This window comes from Aptenodytes forsteri, unplaced genomic scaffold (genome assembly GCF_000699145.1).
Source record: "Aptenodytes forsteri isolate BGI_AS27 unplaced genomic scaffold, ASM69914v1 Scaffold183, whole genome shotgun sequence".
NCBI lineage: Eukaryota > Metazoa > Chordata > Aves > Sphenisciformes > Spheniscidae > Aptenodytes > Aptenodytes forsteri.
Window position 1 is genome coordinate 1,615,189 of NW_008795918.1, and position 22,724 is coordinate 1,637,912.

The following is a 22,724-nucleotide window of genomic DNA, read 5'->3' on the forward strand; positions in this document are numbered from 1 at the left end:
GGGGCAGTGCCCTCTCGCTGCCTGCCCCCGGGGTTCACCTCGTCAGCGGAAGAAGCTGTGGGGGAAATCGGAGGTGCTCACAAGCCCGACTGGCACCAGGAGCAGACTTTTGGTTTCAGTGGATATGTCTTAAAAGAACATTGCTGTTTGTTTCCATAGGAGAAGTGGGGAGACACCCTGAAATCCTGGAACTGTGCTGAAAGGTAAGTGAAAGTTAAGAATTCTCTTGACAGCTGCTTCTTGAGTGAGATGGTTGCTTGGTTCCATTGAGTACCTGTCTCTGGGGAGCTCGGCATTTTGCATGCCGTGGCTATGTAATTATGAAGTGTCAATTGCATTAGTATCTGGATAATTAAATTATTTTTTATGCTTCTCAAGGTTGAGTACATAGTCCCCTTCATCTGAAGAGAAACTGGTAAAAGTTAACTACTCAGTGACTTACAAAAGCTTAGATCATTCCTCAGTTGTAGGCAATACAGTAATGCTGTTTCTTTATAATAGAATACAAACTCGGTTATATTAATTTCTGATGCTCTTATAAGAATGGGAATCAACATTGGTTTATAGCATCATGCTGGCAGAATTTTAGGATAGACTGTAGTGCCTTTTTTTTTTTTAATATCCTGATGTAAAGCTGCTTCTGGATTTCAGGGTTTTTTTATAGGGATGTTGGGAGCGCATGAGAAGAGTTCCAGGAGGAATGCCATTATCATGTTATTAACAGTGAAATAGAGTGTTCTAAATAGAGTGCCATCTGTTTAATCCAGACTGCCTCTGTCTGGTTTCAGCATTGAATGTTCTTCACTTTGAGATAAAGTCTGCAAGATTCAGAGCAGTCTCTTCTGCTCTGCGGATGCAGTGTCAGAATGAGAGGAGACACATTTGTTTTTCTGTCATGTATGTGGGGTGGAATTGCAGGAGGGCTCTTTATTTGTGAGGTACGTAAATCTCTGTCTTGTAGAGAATGAAGTTCTGTCAGATACCTGTGAAGTATTTCTTGTTTCTTACTGTGGCTGAAAGTTAATAGATATGTGTTCAAAGTCCGGCATTGCTGAAGAATGTTGATATTTTCCTCAGAAAAAAAATTTCAGTGACCCATAGACATGTTAGATACCAGACACCTTGGTTTTATTATTTGAAGGAAAAATACAAAGTCCTTGTTTTATTTATGCTTTTTTTTTTGTTTATTTTGTTTTGTTTTCTTCATGGTGCTTGGAAGCATGACTTGATGATTTCTGCGTGAAGCCATACTTTACTGGTATTGCTGAGTCTGTCAACATGAATGTTCAGTTCTGATCATGGAATATTGACTTTGTGTGACCTATTGTGGTTGAACAGAATTGTAGCAGAGGAGTGCACTCAGCAAGATTTGTCTTCAAATACACTATTGCTTTCAAGGTTTAGCAAGGTTTTGGGTAGCTGTTTTCCACCACCCAACTACATAAAAACTCTTGATAGGAAGAATTGTGTGCAGTTGATAGATTGTTCTACCATGAAGTTGCTTAATGTTTTGCTTCCTAAATTTTCTTTTCTTTCAGCATGGACCATACTCTTTCTTCTAAAAGTAAGACTACAAGTATGAGGGATGTGATGTTTTGGGAATATAGGAAGCTTTTTGAAGCTGTATCTTCACCAAATAAATGAGTCTGCATAATTTCAAGGGGGCTTGCAGTCTTGCTACAACCTGTTTTTGAGAAGGAAACTTCACCATAATTACAGTGTCAGTCTGAAGAAATGAATAGTATGCACAAGGAACTAACATAAAGAAAAGAAATTTTCATCTTGTGTAAAAAATGCTGGACGTCCTTTAGGAAGGGAAAGTCATTGGAACTCCATGTACAAATAATCAGTACTCTTTGTGGTTTATTCAGTTGCGCTTTTTTTGTACTAGTCATGGTGGTGATAATTACTGAAAAGATTAAGTGTTCTAGGATACAGTTATGTTAGCGTGTATCCAGCCATGCTAGTTATGATTTGCTGGGATTCCTGCTTATGTTGCTAGGTTAGAGGAAGGCGGCAGGGTTTTCTTGAATAGCTTTCAAAAGCCCATGTTTCCAGAAATTTGTGTTGATATGCATTCTGGATTAACAGATTGTACGATACATTATGAGCACTGCTCTTCTCTGCCTGTGCATATAATACTCTCTCTAGCACTGAACTGTTTTTGGTGGTATGCTCTTCATGATTGTTTTCTGGAGTAGAGAGCTGTGTGACTGACAGTGACTTGAAGTATTTTCAGTTTTGAGATGACAAAAAAGTGTTGTGGGGTTTTTTTTTTTTTTTTTGGGGGGGGGGAGGGCCTCAATATCTTACTACATATTTGAACTACTTAAAACTAAATACTGCATCTTTTTTTCCTGAAATTGCATGTTACTTTCTCCGGCTTTGTATTAGTAGTCATTTGTAAGTCATTGGAAGCCTTTTGTCATTTGAATAAAATGGTCAATCCTGCTTTAATTACAATAATGATGGCAAAGATCTTTCTTTAGTCCACCTTGGTTTCTTTGGATGCTTTTAAAAAAAGGCTGTGAAATGTGGGGAAGCAAATTATCTTCTCAGGCAGCATTAGAGAGCTAAATATTTTATGGATAGTATCACAATCTCAAACCACTGTTTCACCTCTCTTTTGGATAAGTCATGTGCTGGAGCAATAGTCTTAGTTTCTTTCTGTTTTTTTGGGGGGTTTTTTTGTTTGGTTTTTTTTTTGGCAACCCAAAGACCATTCTTCACAGGAACAGCCATACTGGGCTAATCTGCTATTCTCTCTTGAAGCCTAAAGCTCTGGGATCCTGGTATGTGACAGGACCATTGTTTCAGGTCCTGCTCGTTTCCCACAGCTAAGCAGTATTTGACAGCAGGTGCTTTATTCTTACACTCTTTTCTAGGCAAGAATATAGGGTTACTCCTTAGGTCAGCTTTCCCAGTCTCTCAGTGGGGATGATGTTTTGTATGGATTTCTATACATATTAAGTATATTCCATGAATATACTTAATTTTTAAAAACTTTTGAGCCCGTGTATGGTTTTTGCATCTACCATGTTTTCTGGCAGTAAGCACCATACTTCATGTATTGTGTGAATAAGTCATTCCTCTGTTCTGTTTTGAACCTGTTATCTGAGAACTTCATGTGATACTCTTCGTTTTCTGTACGAGGAGGGGCAGAACTGTTTGACTCTCTCCCAAGCAGTTAGATACGAGTTTTAAAGATCAGGGTAATGTGTTCACTCAAACACTTCTCTGGGCAGGAAAATAACTTTAGATTCTATTAATTTTCTTTATGCTTGTTCCCTTATATTAAGATATGAACTAGTATCAGGAAGTGAAGCCGGAGGCTTCTCCAGCTGACTCCCGGTGAAGGACATCTGTGCCATAGGAATGATCATTTAAGAAGTCGTCCTGTGACTCTTTTCAGGAGAAATTGATCTGAGCAGAGACAGTCATCAATAGTACAGTTTGACTTGCTACTTTGGTCAGTTATTTTCATTTCCAAATAGAATAGTTATGAGAAGTAGTTCTTGACTTATTTAATGCTGTTTTCCACAGTGTTTCCTTTGCAGTTATTTGCTTGTAGTAGATAAAATTTCATGCAGAATTGTGTTCAAGGAAACATTAACTTCTGAGTTGTGTACATTGTTCAGACATTTCATGTAGGCTATAAAGGTGACTATAAAATAGAGATGATGACTTTAAGAAAGATTTACAGGTGTCAGGTATTATCTGAATGATTTGTTGTTTCTTCCTGAACCTTTCTTTTGTTGTCTTCTTTGGCAGAAGTAGAGATTCTTAAAAAATGGAATTGGAGGATGGTTGAGGTTGAAAGGGGCCTCTGGTAATCATGTAGTTCAACCCTTTTGCTCAAAGCAGGGCCAACTAGGGCAGGTTCCTCAGGACATTGCCCAGTTGGATTTTGAATATCTCTGAAGACAGAGACTCCGCGACCTCTCTGGGTAACTTGTTCCAGTGTTTAAACACTCTCATGCTAAAGAACTTTTTTCTTATCTTTTAAGTTGAATTTCTTATATTTCAATATGTGTCCAGATAGGTGCAAAGTTTTTTGAGAGTAAGAAAGTATTCTGAGTTTGTGTTTATATCACTAACTGTAGATAAAATAGCAAGCTGGTTGTATTTTTCTCTCTGCACTTTTGCTTGGATAATTCATGCTTCTAATAACAAGACACATAATTGAAAATATCTTTTCGGTTTTTTTACTTTAATCACAGGACAGATTTATGGGAGTGACTCGGTCTCCTTTTTCATATAGAATTCTGACTTCGGTTTCTAAACTTGAAATATAAGGTCAAGAGGTAGAGGGGCACTTCTGATTAAATAAAATATAATTATCTAGTAAAACCCTACTGTAAAACAAAATTCTCTATTGCCAGCAGTACCACAGAGAACATGCAAACCTTGATCGAGGCTGGGTAAAATAATATGCAGTTTGCAAACTGTTCCAACACATGCTGCAGGTTATCAATAATAGTAAAAGTTTTGTATTGTAAGGAAAATTGCTGCGTGGCCATTAGTCATTCTTCTGTTAGCGTTACATTTTTCTGTCAAATTTAATGAATTTGGGCACAGGCTTTTTTATATTCTGTTTTCCTTAGAGCCAAAGAAGATAGAAATGGTATGCTACAGATGTATATTGTGTGACATTTATGTCCATTTATGGTGTTTTAAGAATAATAAATTATGTGGTCATGAAACATATTTGTCTAACAAACCATGTAGCTACTTTTAAATTAATTTGCATCTTTTAATTTAATGCTGCTGTAGAGTAATTTGAATCTCATGTACCCTGATGAAGGATTAGGCTGAACTACACAGCAGCGTTACTCTGTCGCCTTGAGATATCCTTTTCTTCTGAAATCCTGTGTTTCTCATACTGTGGATTCTATTTGAAAATGTTCACAGGAAAAAAAAAATCACTTATGGTTATTTACTTCAATAGGTATTTTATTTGTAATCACAATTCAGGTGATTTGTAAAAGACAGAACAATCATTGGCCGGTCACCTTTTCGGTCTTTCCTTGATTGTTTTCTGTTCTTCTGCAGGCAGTTCAGCTTGCCCCTGCTGCCCACTGCCTGTATCAGATCTGCCACCTTGACTTCCTGGTGTGATTCTGTAGAGCAATATGGATTTTATGGTTCAAATTTATTGACTTACTTCTGCATGCCAGAGACATTTGGAAGGAGACCCCACTAGGGTAGTGAAAGAAAATGTCAGGTGAATAACTATTGCAAAGTGGTAAACTATTTATTTTTTTATTTTATTTTATCTCAGTACTGAATATCATTACTTGGAAAATGCCAAGTTCCCTGGCTGCATAATACTGTTCAGCACAGGACCTGATGGAGATGGTTGGAGCAGTTCAAACCTGTTAAAACACTCTTCTAGGAATTCACTCTTTCTGCATATTCTTTTTTTTTTTCCTACAGGACAGAGTATTTAATGACATCTCATTTTATATTGTATAAGTTATACATGTGCTTGACTAACAGTGAATTTTGCAGTCCAGGAATGCTAAGTCTATGTTCTTGTGTGTAATCTCCATAATTTAGCTAATCTTACTACGTTTTTATTTTACTTGCTGTGATTCTTCAGAAAACTGAACTGGTTAGGTCTTCTGTATTGGTGTCTGCATTATGTTATGGTTCATGAGTTCTTTAAGTAGTTATACATTACTGTTCCTCTGAATTATATTTAAGTGAAATGTATGACATGGACATTTGTGCAGGCTGCATGACTGTAGTTTGCTGATTCATACAGGGCAATGTTGATACTTCTGGGATTTTTTTTCTATTTCCATTCCCTGTGTTTAGTAGTTTATGAACTTTAAAATGTAATTGTATTCAGGGTCTTCCTCCCCTCTTCTGCCCTGCCTTGACCCATATTTGGGCTGGGGGAATTATTCTACATCTATCTGGAAAGACAGTAAGAAAGTTTAAAAGAATGATCTTATTTTTCATGGCCATTCAGCTGAGAAGACACTGGGTTGAAAGATAATGACGTGAAATATGTGTAAAATTTGCTTGGGTATTTTCCTTCCTGGCTTAATTAATTTCCTTTTTATTCAGGTAGGTTGGTTACTTCTGAGAGTCCCGGTGTCTGTTTCTTCTTTCCATCTCCTCATCTTATTTTCTGCTTTGTCCTTTCTGTCTCCTTTAGGTTTGAGAATATCTTGAGCTTTAGGAGAGGCTGGAGAGCAGCCCCTCTGCATGCCTGCCTCTGTTCTGATCTGAAATAGGGCCACAAGGTAGAAAACTTGATTTAGAAAAAAATTCTGAAGAAGCTTGTAGTAGTCATTAAAGCAACTTTCCAGATATCTTAAGCACAAGATTTTGGAGACACGTGGGCATGAGTGTAGCAGATTTTGTTTTAGAAATAGCTTAAATTAGCTGTCTCTGTAAATAGTGTCTGTAAATTTAAATATGGTATTTCCTGCAGGTGAAAACAAATTAGTTAGAAATTTTTTTTTTTTGATTTTTTTTTTTAAACATGAACTTTGTGAAGGTCTGACCTTTTATGACCAGTGTGCCCCATTACCAGTGTAAGCTACACTGTTAATTCCACCATCTGCTTTAGACAATGTGGTAGCAACATCATGATGGCTGAACATAAGAGGGTCAATAACCTTCTAGCTGAGACATGTTTCAGAAAGTAGGAGGCTTTTATGTAAACTTAGTTATAGAGGGGGTGGAGTGAGCAATATATCAAGCATCCTAGTGCATGCCATCAGAGTAGGGCAAAGAAGAAAAATCTAAATGTTCAACTTTGAGTTTTGATCTCTCTTTATTACTCCAGGTTAGAGGTATACTTTTTTGAAAAAAAATTTGGTGCTTCTGCATATGATTGCTGTCCATCATGCCTTATGGTTGGAAACACATGCAGTTAAAAATAGTAATTAAAAAAAGCTCCCTACTTAGAACGGTTGTTGTACTGGTCTTTAATATCTGCATGTAACTTAATGAAAGATGTCAAATCACTTGATAAGTGTGGATACCCAGTATCCAAATTTTGCGGATGAAAATTCTTCATGCTTCTGGCACAGCTGAAGTCAATGCTAAGATTTGTATTTACTTTTGCAAAATTAAGGTTAGAGTGTGAATTTCCAGGCTTCTGTTGTAGCCATGTTGCTTTGCTAAAATATGTAAAACTGAACTTCAGTAAACAAAACTAATGCATGTGTTTGTAGTTAGAACCCAGTCTTGATAGTACAAGTCTTTCTTTGTACAATGGTGATAGTATAAGAGTAAGAGGGGCTGTTAATCTCTTTTAAAACTCTTAATATTTTAATAACAGCAGTGGGATAGACAGATGAATGGTTAAAGTTCATTTACTTCAGTGAAATTACACAAGAAGTGATTGAGGAGTTTGTTAAGTAATAATAATGTGCCCTTTTACATAGAAATGTAAGGCATGCTGGTGAAGGATTTATCCTAGCAAAAGCTCATATTTCTCTGTGTGTAACAGTGGAGAACTTTCCATTGCTTTTTTTTTTTTTTTTTTTTAAGATGTTCAGTTGAGCCGGAACAGCATAGAGACGTGAGCTAAATATGGACACAGAGGAGAGCGAGGGGGGTTTAGATGTGGAATGGAAAAATGACTAGTTCCTTATGTGCATGGAATTTTTTTTTTTTAAGCTGGTTGTTTCTTGTTCTTAGCATAGAACAGGCTTTAGACAAAATTGCTGAGCTTCTAAAGCTGCTTCTAGATTGTTAATTGTGCCGGAACAGCATAGAGACGTGAGCTAAATATGGACACAGAGGAGAGCGAGGGGGGTTTAGATGTGGAATGGAAAAATGACTAGTTCCTTATGTGCATGGAATTTTTTTTTTTTAAGCTGGTTGTTTCTTGTTCTTAGCATAGAACAGGCTTTAGACAAAATTGCTGAGCTTCTAAAGCTGCTTCTAGATTGTTAATTGTGTGTCCATTCTATCTATAATTATGTAACTGACAAACCATGATACCTGATGGTCTCTCTTCAATGTTGCATCTGTGCAATAGTTTCAAATAGTAACATCCTTAGGTTTCTGGAAGTTATTAAACCATATTTGTGGTAATTTCTTGGGAAGACCGCAGAATGAGGTGCTGCTTTTATCAGACTTCATGTGAGCCATTCTAATAGCTTCATTCATGTTAATGAACCGCAGCAGATTGCAGCGCAAATCTTACCACGTCAGAGTAGCAAGAGCTTCATGAAAATCTCTTAAACAGTTAAGTGTTACCTATGGAAATACAAATAGAGATGGGAGTCCTGGGCTGGAGGCCAAGTTGAATAAAAGTAGAAAAGAAATACCTAAAATACTGAACTAATTTAAGCTAAGCATTCATAAACTGTATTTCTGTGCTGTTTATTTTCATAGATGTTCTGTGACAGCAGTCCTTCCTTTAAGTCATAACTGTCACATGCATTTCATGATTCTCCAGTGAACAGGATGGCTAGTAGCAGGCTACTATGTTTTCTGTTTGCTTAGGTCTGTGTGCTTGCCAATGCTTGTTTCGTGCTGTGACTCTTCAACTTTGTCTTCACCCAGGTTACTGTAAACATCATGTGAGTTTGAGAAGCCTCTGTTTATCTGTGGAATAAGAGAACTTCCTAGCTTGCTTTTTGTTTGTTCGGGGGAGAAGGAGAGAACAAGATTTTCTTTCTCCTCACCATAATCAGTGTTAGAACTTGAGACAGCAAATAAAAATTTTAAAATAATTTGCCCTGGATATTTGCCCAGTCTGTCCAGCTGAGTGCTGGAATGTGAACAGTTTAGGCACAGCTTGTTATCTGTGAGTCTCCAAAGGACCAATTGCAAAAATAACTGAGATGCCTTTTTGCTTGTGCAGGTCTTGAGTGGACTTGGAATATGCATTGTAGTCCTGTAAGATGTATAGTAGTAATCCTTTAAGATGTATAATGAGAATCAATGGTGAAAATATGTATGCAGTCATTCTTTGTACATACAGAAATGAAACTTTGTTGGACTGTTACAGTCACTTCAGCCATAGAAAAGAGAAAATGTTTTTGAGGCATCTGGGCGTTTAAATCATTCAAATGGCAGCTGCATTACACACACGTATCTTGTGTTCCAGGAATCACTGCACTAAACTCTTTGAAAGGGTGTATGCTTTGCTTTTTTCCTCTCTATATAGGTTAAATCCTTTCAGTTAGCTACAGGTCTACTATGGTTTTTAGCAGTTAATTTTTACAGTTTACATGCAAAAACTAAAACTACTGCACTAATTTCGCTTTTTAATTGAAATTAAAATGTTAGCATTTTATGTCTAGTTTTTAACTTGCCAAGTTATCTCAAACTTAAACTCTGGAATTTTTAGGAAAATAGTTGGAGATGCTTTAATAAATTCCATAATAATGTTTATACATTAACTTTGTCTGTAATTTTACCTTTTATTTTTCCTAGCTACTTCAATATTTAAATTGAGTAAAACTCATGATGCTAAGGCAGAAAAATAAATGTGCAACTGTGGGACTTCACATTTGTTGTGCACAAAGTCCTAGTCAGGTTAAGGTCTGTGGATGGATTCCAGCCTGAGTTAGAGGTCAATGGCCAATACTAATTGGCATTGATGCTGCCGAAATTGTGTAATCAAGTATTGTGCTGATTGTCACAGGGTGTTTTGTGTGTGTGTGTCCCCTCTTACTTTATTTGGTGACGTATAGTTAACCAAATGTTCAAAGGTTGTTTTTTATTTCCTCTGTGCCCTTTTTCTCAGACTTGCAGGTATTGGTCTGTGCTAAAGACAGAACACTGCGCTCAATGTAAGAAAAGTAGAAGGAAGTTCAAGGAAACTTAAGTAAGGAAGGCGTGTCTAGATGTTAATTTCATCTAATAAATTAAGGTTTGATGTATGCTGCAGAAAGCTTTAAAATGATCTGTTGGTCAGTGGGCAAGTGGAGGTGCTATGCTTTTGCTTTTTTTTTTTTTTTTTTCTTTTTTTTTTTTCTCCAGCTGCTAGGAAAGAGCTGCTTCAGCACGGCTGCCTGTCATTTTATTGAAACGTTTTGTAGGAACTTTACCACGTTTGTCTGGTGGAGATGTGCGTGAGTGTGACAGTCAACTGCTCTTCTCTACTGATGATACTCCCATGATTGTAACCTACCAGAGACTGTATTTGATAGCTTATTTTGATAATAAATTTTTGGTCTTGTGAGAGAGAGGAGGGAACATATCTTAAATGGACATTATCATGCTAATTAGGAAACCGTAATCACTATTTAAAGAGTTTTCAGCTTTATCAAGTTTTGAAGTATTTCAAATTCATATTCCAGTGGGTAGATTTTGACAGACAAAATATTTTTCCTGCATGTACTGGCTTTATGCAAAATTCCAGTAATAGTTATTTTATTGCTATTTCTATGAACTGTCGGGGCATTCTGCTTTAGTAATGTGTGTTGACTTTGAATAGATCGTGATGATTATCTTTTTGTCCCTGTGAATGCAGACTTCATAGCTTTCTGAAATGCATAATGTTGCTATAAGTAAATTCTGCATGTTTATGCATATGCATCACATCTATGGAAAATGAAAAAGGTTTTTTTTAGCATTTACTTCCCTATTTCAGGAGGATGTTTGAAGTTACAATATTATTTCTTGGTTTTAATTATTCAAATGAAATAGAACCGATTAGGAAACAAAACTGTTAAAATATGGTTACAAAAGTCTTTTCAATGTGCCAATTGGATAGCTGGCAGATAAGGCAAAAAGCGTGAGGATCCTCCCCCAAGTATGAAACTCCTGCTGCTCACTGATAAGAAATAATCATTGCATAATCATCTTAACTTGCAAATCTGCACATAATTGCAAGTACCAGGGTGTTAGGTCTGGATTTGTATTTTGTTCAGAACAGTTTTCTCGCATACTGAAGTAGTCACATGTGGACTGTGTGGTTTTGGTTTGTTGTTTTTTTGTTGTTGTGGTGGTTTGGGGTGTTTTTTGGTTTTGGTTTTACACCTGATCAACCCTACTTTTTGAGAAGTTACTCAATGCTCTGTAGGTCCACTGTCTGCATGCCAATAACCTCAGTATTCCTAAACCTTCTGTCTAAGCTGCCCTTGAAAGACTGCATGTGTTTTGTGAAGCATGCTGTATGAAGGGTGTTAGATGAATATATTCCTTACACCAAAACCCATATAATTTAGCAATTTCAGGTGCCTGGTGCTTGAACTTTGGTAAATGCTGCTAATTCCTATCAGCACAATTGCATAGGAAAACAGAAGAGTGACACTTTTAATAGGCTGTTTAATTAGACTCGGGCTTTGATTAAAAATTTTTGATGATGTGTTTGAAGAGAATGAACTGAATTTGCTGTATTGCCAATATAAAAGATCATAAACATTACCTAGATGGGCAGTGGGACTTACCTGTAAAGGAATAAGGAAACTATTTATGTTTAGTATAGTTCATGTGGATGTATTTTTATTTCAAGTATATGTAATATATAGAATTTGCTGAAGAAGATTAATGTTGCAAAAAGCAGTAGTGTAACTCTTTGACATGTTTGCATATAAGGACATCTCTGGTCTTTTTCCAAAGGTAAATTTACTCTGGAGACTTGAGGGAAGGAAAAACACTGTTCTGCCAACTGCTTTTGAAGTTTGTTTTTAGCAGGAAAACTATTTAGTATTACAAACAAAACCCCAGAGTTTCTCTGTGTACGGGTGAGGTTATGTAAAAATGTCTGAAGTTTAGAACATTGAGTCCTCGGTGAGAATTTCTGCTGTTGTTTTTTTGAGTGCAAGAAAATGTGTTTGAAAACCTATAACATTGTAAAATTGACCATGTATAAATAAATTCCATTCCTCCCTCCACAGCAAACAAACTGGAGAAAGGGTACCCATGAAGCTAGCTGCATGGATTTTTTCAGTGCTGCCTGTTAAATCTGTAATTTCTCATAATCTTGAAAGACTCCTGCTTTCTGAATGTACATTAGGGCAGTATTTGATAAAAAACTTCTAATTTTGCTCAGGCTATGAGTTAAAATATGCATGAAAATTGTAGTCTGCATTTAATATCTTGCTCTTGCTCTTGTTTCCCCAATGTCTGCTGGGGGGAATAGGGCTGTGCATTTCAATTGAAGTCATCAAGGCTATACCTGTGGAAGGTGCTTTTTTTTTTTTTCCCCCCCTTTAATACCGCCCTATTGCTTAGATAAATGAAAAGCATTGTAGAAAGTCTTGCCTAATGCACCCTGAGCTGGGTTTACATTATGTTCCTAAAGAGACTGTATGCAAGGTTTTGCCCCAGGAAAAAAAAAATAAATTTCAAATTAAAAAACAAAACAAAACACGAAAACCAACCAAACACCCTCCCCCCCCAAGAAACACCCCCACATGTGTTAGTAACTTATTGCTCATCACTATTTAAAAAATATATAACAAATTAACCACTTCACACTAAAATATTAACTAGTCCTTCCTTATAATTGGTCAGTCTGTTCTAATATTAGTTTAACAGTAGAAGAATAATGACTGTAAACAATATGCATTGTGTTTAACTATTCAACAGTGAAGATTAATTATTAAACTCATACCAAGACAAAAGGGGAAACTGGTGTAGTTGTTGCACTAGTTTACATTTACTAATGTTTTAATTCTCATACGGTAATGTCACAGAGAAGTAGCATATACTTCCATGTGATAGGCCACAGAATGCCAATTATAGTAAGCTGAGTTTCAGAGTTTCATGAGAGCTTCCAATAAGGTGATTAAAAAGGGTTGTGCTTTCTTTAGAGGCACTGTTTCTTTGCCTCTTTTCTTTGAAGAAGAGAGTCCAACAAAGGCCATGTAATTTCTTGCTCTGGAGGAATCCTAGTGAATTTAGTAGGGTTGGTCATGAGCATCGTTTTTTTATAGCATAGTCACCTTAATCAATTGGGTCAACTGTGTGGATAGTTGATGTTAAGGTAGCTCTTAATGGATTGTGTTATACAGAATTAAGATGGTCAGGAACATGTGTTACTTCTTATATGTGGAAATTCTGACTTGTACAGTCTGTCTAATCTCCATATAAAATAACAGTGTTTTTCTTCTCATTTTGTGAGATTGTTCTTTGCAGTTCTTAAAACCCCTTTCTAACTTTCAGAAAACAAGTGTGAGATTTGAAAATGATTGATGCTGAAATAATGCTGTGACGCATGACATAGAAGCAGACAATTTGTTTCCTGTAAAGTAACAATTGGAAGTAGTAAATGCAGCTACAGTCTGAGCAGTTTTGACTCTGCAAGTTTGAAGCAGATCTTGTGTTTCTGGATTCTTCATGCTTTACCTGTGAATAGCAAGCAGGCTCTGTATGTGCCTTAAGTCCCCTTCATGTTTTCTATGCAGAAATAGACTGCCTCGTATATTCTGTTAGGTCAAGCGGAAGAGATCTGTGCTGTTCTGAAGTTGTGTTGTCTTGATGAGTAGTGGTGAGATCAGTGATGTTTCATGTAACTGTATTTGTTGTTCAGTTTGCTTTTTAAAGTCTGGAAACTTGTATTGGAAAAGCAAGACCAGAATATTAATCAGAATTAGTTTTATCCTTGAAAACCATACATCTTAAATGTGAATGATGCATCTGAGTCACACGTATGAAATTTATGGCATCATGTAATAAAGGAATATATCCTAATGCTCATGGACCTTTAACTCTGGCATTTAGAAAGTTTATGTTGGAACTTTGTATTCTTACTGTATCACTTTAAAAAAATCAGTAATATGACATAATTTTAGCTATAATTGAAGTAAATTCAAATAAATTTGAATATTCCATAAATTTAAGAGTTTGTGGATATGTAAGTAAGTGTATGGATGGGGGGGCGGAATCTGTCACCTCAGCTTCATTTACTTGCACTCTACTTCCTGGAGCTGAAGGCTTTACCATCTGGAAGTTGGAAAGGTTAGAATGGGGGATTTCATTACTTTCAGCAGAGGATCCGTTAGGTTAGATCTCTTTGGGAATACTTATGGTAGAAGAAAGGAGGTTAGGTAAATTAATTAATGAATATGTAACCTAAATTCCAGTTCATGTGAATTACAGTTGGTAGCAGATACCGCAGCAAGAAATATGTATTGGTATTTTATTGGTCTGGAATTGATAGAGGACTTAATTTTTTACGGCTATTTTCATAATATAACAGACGTTTATTTTTATCAATTGAGGATGTTACAGCTCAAAAATGGGAAGCTGCTTAGAATCTACAGTTAATATTTCTAGAACTGTTTCTGCATTTCTTTCCTTTGCAGGCAAGAGTAGTGATCTTTCTCAGTATAATGTTTGCAGTCCTATTCCAAAGTGTGTGTTGAGGGTTTTTTGGTAATGCGGGGTTTTTGTTGATTTTTGTTTTGTTTTGGTTTTTTTAATTTTGTTCTGGGTTTTTTTTTATTCCCACAGAAATTCTGTTTCAAGATTTCTCCTAGCTCGTGCCTGTTCATTTTTAGTACTTAGCACTGAGTGTCCCTTAACTGTGGTTTTGCAAGTGTTAGTTTGCTGCTAGATTTTTTTCTTTTTTTTAAGACTCCATTTTTACTATGCATTTTCTATCTTTAGTTAAGTCTTTCTAGATTTAATTTACTTCATGAACCAAAACTGTGAACCAAGAAGGTGTTTGGGAGAGGTAGGGTTACATGGAAAGTAATTTGCATGGAAATGTTTTCGTAAGTAAAGAAATTCATGAGTTGCAGACAAACTAGCATAGGAAGAGTTACTGCATATGAACCGATGCAAAGGGAGGACGAGGCTGTATTGTTTAGTGTAGGATGGGTTATCACACAGGATCCTGACAAGAGAATGTTTTAGGTTTAGTGTAGGATGACTGCATGAAGTTGTTTCTAAGGAAACTGGTGCTGAGATAATAAGGTAACATTTCTATGGCTAACCTACGTGTGTGTGTGTATATTTTTAAGTGTGTCTAGTCTTTATAATAGAATAATTAATATGTGTTTTGCTGTATTATAAGGCTGCAGGATAATTTCTTTATTATATTATTGTTTCCCAAATCCTGTAAGTAAAGTAGAGGAGTACTTTCTTCATATACAGAAGATAAATATCTCCTTCCACTTTCTCAATCATTTTAACTCTTCTCTTTTCTGCTTCATTCATTGCATGAACTTTTAAGAGAGTGATTTAGCTACAAGTATATAGTTGTGTTTTATTCAGGTTCTTAGACACTGTGAGGCAAACGGGACTTAAATTTTTCTCTAGAGTCACCTGACTCCTGTAGCTTTCTACAGCTGCTCTGTGCAATACAATGAAAACATCAGCTTTAAAATAATTTTTTAAACTCTGTTAAAACGTGTCTATGTTCAGTGTTGTATTTTCATTCACTCTACCCTAATTGTTTGTCTTCAGCAATTTTGTATCTGCAAAGCACAGTTTCACTGTAGTAATTGTAGAAAGACAAGTTTTGGCAGCTGAGCTTTCTGGTGCTTGAAAAGGCACAAAAGATAATTTAGGGCTTAAAATGACTTAAAGGAGGCTTTTTGGAACAGGTGGGCTGTGACTTTTCTTTACCCCTTTTTTGGCAGCAGCTGAAATTGATGCAACCTTTTTGATAAGAAACGGAGCTCACTGGGCAAGTATGGTACCATGAAAATTTACCAGGAGTATTGTCAATCGTCTTTGACTTCACTGCGGTAAGGCCTTCTCCCGTCATTTTCACATAACTTTCTTTGTTGCTGGTATCCAAAAAGAAAGTTTTTTAGCCTGGTAATTACTAGTGAGTCAGAGTGGGCAGGGAAGAAATGTCTTATCCAAGTTGTTTTGCATGACTAAGGCTTGTCTAATAAGGCTGGCAACCTAAATCCCACATATAGAAGATGTCAGCATTTATATTTTAAAGTTGGAATGCATGTCTGTCTGCTTAAGCTCGCAATTAAATTACCTAAGAACTGGAGTTGGAAGAGGGCTCTCTTTCTATTAAACAGAATGCTTGAGCTGATGATTTAAATTAATAACTGTCCAGAGAATGTTTTGTTTCTTTCTGCCTTTGTCAGTTTTGTACCTTGTAGAAGTTTCTGTTTCTCTGTGCTGTGGAGCTGTATGGCCAAGAGGGTTCTGGCAGAATGCTTGTACCTGTTTCTAACGCCAAGTTGCAGCTGTAGTTCTGATTTGTTGAGGACAACAGTTTTTTAAATTATTTTTTATGTCCTTACCAAAATGGCAGCTTATATAAGTGTTTATTAAATATGATTGTGATAAAATAATATATTTATGTAGATGGGTAGAAGGGAATCACAATGGTATTTGTGATATGTTTATTATAAGAAACATATAATATATGTACTTTTAAATAAGTACAAGAAGTTATCTACCAAAATTGAACATTCCCAAGGCTGGTCTTACTTTCTCTTGGGATCAGATTAGCCTAAGAGTCAATCCCTTTTCCAGTGTGGAAATCAGACCACACCATGGCTGTTTTAATATAGTCTAGCATGTAACTTGACAGTAGCTGGATGAAGCTGTATACGCCTGTATACTGAGCAATTAAGGAAGGACATGCTCCTAGGAGAAGTTTTTTGTAAAGCGTATCAATTGCGTGCTAGCTTACACCATTAAGTTTTCTCCTTTACTCTTGTTCTACAAAAGAAGTAATTATGTAAAACAGGTGTTGTAATATTTATCTAACATCTCTTCTTATTGTCCTCATGATATTTTATGATAATGAGTCCTACTCTTACAGTATGAGAAACAGTATACTGTTAGCAGTCTAACATTTCTACCTTGTTACATTTTAATGTTTTGTTTTGTATTACTCTGTTACAAAAAATCCATTCTACTTTCTCTACCACTTAATTTCATGTGCTTCTAAGACACAGAGTTCTTTTTTCTTTGAATTTTTAAAATTATTCCCATATCCAGGTTAGAAGTTATTTTTCACGATCTTTGTCATTAACTGCCTCTTAACCACTTTTCTGCCTTATAGATACTTCTTTTTAGATTGCTTGAATCAAATGTAGGCCAGTATTTCAAATAAGAGCATATTATCAATTCTGTATGCTCTATTTACATGTTTTCAGACTTACTTTGTACCATTTTTGTGTGGTCAAACATCTTGATTTCTTTTCTGGCTGCTGATACATTCCTGAGCAGATGTTTTCAGTTAAGTTGTTGAACGTATTACCCAGTCTTTTTTCATTTGGTCTTTGAAACCTCTGCATTCAGGAATAACTCATCATGAGAAGTGCAGATTGCTTTTTTATTATCTGTGTTTGTCAGCATGTTGCCCAGTTTTCTTTCTCCAGAGCTCACCAGTCTTGTTAAAGTGTGTGTGTGGTGGGGAAGCATGTTTCCTATATAGTTCTGACCACCTTATCTTATGTTCTCTTTTATCTATTCTGCTTCCCAGAGTGTTAATTATATTAAACAAAGATGCTCTTGTAATGGAGCTATGAACATTCTGGATCAAAGGAATTGAATGTAGATTTAGTTCAGAGTAAGGATGCATTCTTGATGCTTTCCATGCTACTTTTTTACAGAAGTAGCATGGAAGAATCTTTCTTTAAATACACTTCTTTCCACGTTCAGTAATGAATTACAGATATGAGAGGAGTGTATATGTAGCTTGGAAGAACAAGCTATATTGATAATTGAGTTTTCTGTTCTTTTGTCAGCCAGTAACGTTCTCTTGGATGAGTGGCACTTGAAAGAGATCATGCAACTCGAAGCTTTGTTCTTTTTGTTGAGACAGTCCAGGTTTTAACTGCAAAATATTCTTGCCATAGCCTTTGAGGTAAAAATATATAATATTATTATTCGTCATGCAGCTAGGACTCAATTACATTATATACATCATGACAAGTAGATATAACGGCAAAAAAAAAAGGACTAATTCTTGAAGTGCCTGCCCCTTTTATATAACCTCCCCCATGTATTTTGAAGCCAGTATAAAATCCTGGCTTCTTTAAAACACACAAATAAAACCCCCAAATAAAATACAAACCAACAGCAAAAAAACCCTCTGCATACTTGAGTAGTCATATCTTCTTAAATGCCAACAATTATTAATATCTAATTGGTAGCACTTCTTTTTTCTTTTTAATCCTCACTGTAATAGTTGGTCTAGTTTTATAGCGAGTGCTGTTGGCTCTGATTATTTGGGTAATCATTTTGCTGTTGCAAATTGATCTTGGTTAGTGGTTTAGATGCAGACTGGTAAATAATAATGTATTTAGTCAGCATGTTTTTACTCTAAGTGAAAAATGTGCTCTCTGATGACAGAAGTTCATTAATCCCTTTTTCATGTTTATTATTGTAGAAGTCAAAAGTTCTTGGGCAGTTACCAGAGTTTTAAGTTTCATTGTTTCGATAGTATATTACTGTAATAAGTTTTATTTCAGACTGATATTTTCAAAGACAATAATATAGACAATGGTAAACTATATGAAAGGTATCTTTAAAATGGGAATCTGTTTCTAAGCAAGCAAATAAAAGGATTGTAATTTAAACATAATCTCATGGTATTTCAGTCAGTTTGTAACTTCATTTTCATTGTCTCTTGGTTTATATGTATTTTATAACTAGTCTAATCCTCCCCAAACTGTCATCATAAGTGTATCTGGAAAGTCAAAGTTGTGAAGTGCTATCTCATATTTCCCAATGAAAGTTAAGTTCTTAAATGTCTAGGCAGGTCATGTGTTAACATCAGGAATTAACCCATGGTTTCGTCCTTTTTTATTTGTGTGCATAGCATGAGCTAGGAGAGTGCTTTTGCTTGGTAAAATTCTGGTTAGATCTCAACTGTAATTGGCAGATGTACAATGCAAAACTGTGACTTCCTTTGAGAACAGAATATTGTAGCTTTAATATTAAGTGTAAAGATTCCAGGTCTAATGATTTAACAGCCTTATGTCTCATATTCTGCCTCTATGCCAAATGAATAAGTTAAGGAGAAAACTTTTTTTTATTATTATTTTAAGTGCTTTTTTTGGGAAGCTTTTCAGTAATTGAATTTTATATTTGATTTTAACATTGAATGACTTTGTTCCCAACTATAAATGCACACTAAAGCATGGAACAGAAAAGTTAAACTTGCTTGCTTGTTTGATGTTTAAGGAATCTTACAACCAGTCCATATGTAAAAATATTTTAGCATATTTAATTATTACTGTTACTAGTAACTAAATTTCTGCTTAGTTATTATCCTTCCTACATATTAGAAGAACCTTTTAGCCATAGTAGAAAAAAAAAAACTAGTTTTTTTTTTAAATAAACACAAGAAATCTCTTAAATTCCCTGTATTTTGTTTGCTTTGGGAGAGATGTGAACACACTGGAAATAAAATTCAATACTTTTAGTTCAGGCCGCTTCAACGTTGAATAAATACGCACAGGATTTAATGCAGTTGAACCAGTGTATTTTAGAGACACACCCACATGGTGCTTGATTTCTTCCCCCTGCGTGCATCATGTTCCCCCCATGCCCCCCCCCCCCCCCCCCAAAAAAAAAAAAAAAAAGAAAAGAAAAAGGTAGAGCAAACCAGGGAGTGAATGTAAGCACGAGGTGTGCTTTGCAGATGCTCATGTGAAAATCCTGGAGTGCGGTCCACATGTCAGGCTGAGATAGTCACACAGCTGTTGTGCTTGTGTTCCTCTAGCAAAAGTGGCAAAGTGCGTCAGGCGCAGCCTGGCTGGTGTGGTGCAGAATGGGGCAGCGCTCCCCACTCCGATGGGGCGGCGTGAAGGGTGGACACAGTGGGGAGGCACAGCCACTAGGCACTGAGCTAAGATGCTCACTGTGCTTTTGTTAAGTTTTCTTTTAGGGAGTCAGTGCAGAGTTAGTCAGGTCATGGATTTACAGTACGCTATTTTGCCTGTTTGTACAAGTCCTTAAAAATGTTTTTAATATCCAGGCAGATAATTTGAAAGGGAGAGATGCTTTGTTCTGAAACTGAACTAGTAGAGTAATCCTAGCTGGAATAAATCCTTTTTAAGCCACATAAGCAAAGCAAGCTTTAACATCTGGAAAAGTCTTCCAGGAAGGATGCAAATGTAGCATTGGAGAAATGAATAGTTTGTGTTTATATTTTTCTATAAATGTAGTGCAAGACTGACACATAGATAAGGTGCTTTTCCTCCTGGGATATAGTTCATATTATTGGTCTTTAACGTACACCCTATCAAAAACATCTGTTCTGAAACAGATGTTCTGAAACATGTTCTGAAAGCATCAGAACAACTAGCTGTATTTATGTAAGCAACCACACAAAGCTGTGCGTGGAAGTGAAAATGGATAGATCGTACAGTAGAGGTGGCCCCAAAAGATCTACTGTGTAAAGCTCTCTTTCCCCCATTCTTCTAACAAATACACAAAAAGCACTATACAGTGTCCTTTTCTTCAGGGATGAATAAGCACAAGATTCTTGTGGTACATGCCCTATATTGTAATCCTTTGCATGCTTTAGAGATTATCACATACAACCTTAACAAAAATTCTTCTGCTTTTTCAGAGTAGAACTGCTAAAATCTTGCTGTACCACATATACAAAAACACTGTGCACTGGATTTTGTTTCTGGCATTGTTCTTAAAGGGCATAGCATAAGCTCCATGCTTCAGCAGTTGTCCTCAAGATGGCTGCTTTCCTAGACAGCAGGTATGGCTTTGGTGCTGAAGCTGACTTACACTGGAAGAAGTCCCCAAATAGGGCTTGCTTGAAGGTTGATGCAGGGCACAAACATTGGGACAGAAGTATGTGGGATACTGGAGGGGGAAGGTCAGCTTTTCCTTTTTCATGGTTACTAGCCACTAGATGGGCTTAACAGTAATATCAAACTGCACCCAAATTTTGACATCAGCACAGGTTCAGGTTTTAACTTTATGTGAGTTGATTTGTTTGCAAACAGCTATATGTGGACTTTCTGTAAGGCTCAATAGACTTGTGTAGGAGGGGTTAATTTCTTAGGTAGGTTAGGTGTTACGCCATTATGTTATCTGACATTTTCGACTTACCATAGTAGGAACATTGGGATCTCTATAGCGTTTGCAGTAAGGCATTTGAATCATTCTTGTGACTCTTGGTGGTTTTGTAATTTCTTTAGATATGCCAGGCTAAATCCTGACTTGGGAGAATTGCTAATTATTCAGTTCACTGATTTCACTTACTTGTAGTATTTTTCTCTTACTCCAAACTACTACATTTTTACTGGCCTCATGCATGTGTTTCTTGATAGCCTTGTGCGTTTCCTTATTTCTGCAACAGTTAGCTTGCTTAGTGTTCTCCTTGCAGTCGTGCTCTGAATTGTAGTGCTATAGGGCAAAGAACACTTGTTGCTACTTAAAATACACAGTAGTATGTGGTGCTCAGTGTAGCTTTATTGAACAAAAGTTTTGCTTTCCTGTTGGAGCTGTGCTGTAGCTTCATACATACGGCTGTTCAATGGAGTGTAAAGAGAAGGGGGATTTGTGTTTTGGCATGGGGTTTTTTGTTGTTGTTTTTGGTTTTGTTGTTAGTTTGTTTTTAATCATAATCTTAATTCCCCCTTGCAATGTTTCTCCAAGGAAATAGTCAACTTCATACAGAGTCAGTGTAATCTCCTGGAGTTGATACAGTGCTGGAGGAGAGCAGCTCTACTTGCCTCCAGATTTCAACAGGATCTTCCAAGCTGAAGTAATCATTTGGCGGAGAGGGGAATTTTTGGCTATGAGTTACAGCTGATGTTTGCCTCTGATTTACAGACAGTTGTTTACAGTTTTCTATGTGTAAAACAGTTTGAACCCCCACACCCTATTTGTGATGCTATGTAATTTTTTTTATTATCTTCTACTTAAATTTAATTCTAGAAAACCTGCAGATTTGGTTTGTAAGCAAACTGACAAGTGAATGAAAACTTTGAACTGTTACAGCCTGATTCTTCAACCAGGTCTGTGCACATCTGCTTGTGCTTAGTCCTTTTGTGGGGAAAACTGTACAGAAATAGAAGTTCCCTAGTCTGATTTGCTGGTATATAACTGTGATTCTTGCTTTGGGGCTAAAATAACTCGAGTTCCTATTCAGAAAAAAATTATGTCTAACATAATGCAGCTCTGGAAAGGCCTGCCTGGTGAACTTCCAGGATCTATGTCTTTGGTTTTGATGCTAGGGATAGCAGGTTAGGTGCAATTGAACCTCTAGGTAGCAAGCGTAATAACTTAGAGCTAGTTGGGACTCCATGATATTTCTAGAGAGTAGTGTATATCAGATGTCATGTCTGGATGTAAAGGTTGCTTCTATCATGTTGTAAAACTTGGGAAGCTTGTAGAAGTCTTGAATCAACTCTTACAGACCTGATAGTCTGTCTTGAAGATGCGTGCCTGATAATTACAAGAAGCAACTGATAATAAGTTAAATACATACATGTATTTGTCTTTCAGGTCTCCTGTGCATGTTTAAAAATCTGTATGTAATCAGCTACAGTGTGCCTATAGGGTAGAAATTTGTTTATTTTTTTTCAAATCCATCATAAATATTGTCAGGGAAAGAAGAGGAGGATTTGAATTTCATTCGTTCAGAAGTGTATTATTTAAGATTTCTGCAAGTATGCTGGTTTTGGCTGGGATAGAGTTGATTTTCTTTATAGTAGCTAGTATGGGGTTATGTTTTGGATTTGTGCTGGAAACAGTGTTGATAATACAGGGATGTTTTCATTACTGCTGAGCAGTGCTTACACAGAGTCAAGGCCTTTTCTGCTTCTCATAGAATCATAGAATCATTGAGGTTGGAAGAGACCTCTAAGATCATCGAGTCCAACCGTCAACCCAAC

General features: G+C 36.4%; 1 protein-coding gene across 1 annotated transcript in view; it reads left to right on the plus strand.

Annotated features, from left to right (window-relative positions):
- The first annotated feature begins 157 nt into the window (after window positions 1–157).
- FAM126B (family with sequence similarity 126 member B) overlaps window positions 158–22,724 on the plus strand; it is a 56,441-nt gene continuing 33,874 nt past the window's right edge. The window contains exon 1 of the mRNA XM_019473505.1: window positions 158–203. The gene's annotated coding sequence lies outside the window, so the exon portion shown is untranslated. The remainder of the gene's footprint in view (window positions 204–22,724) is intronic.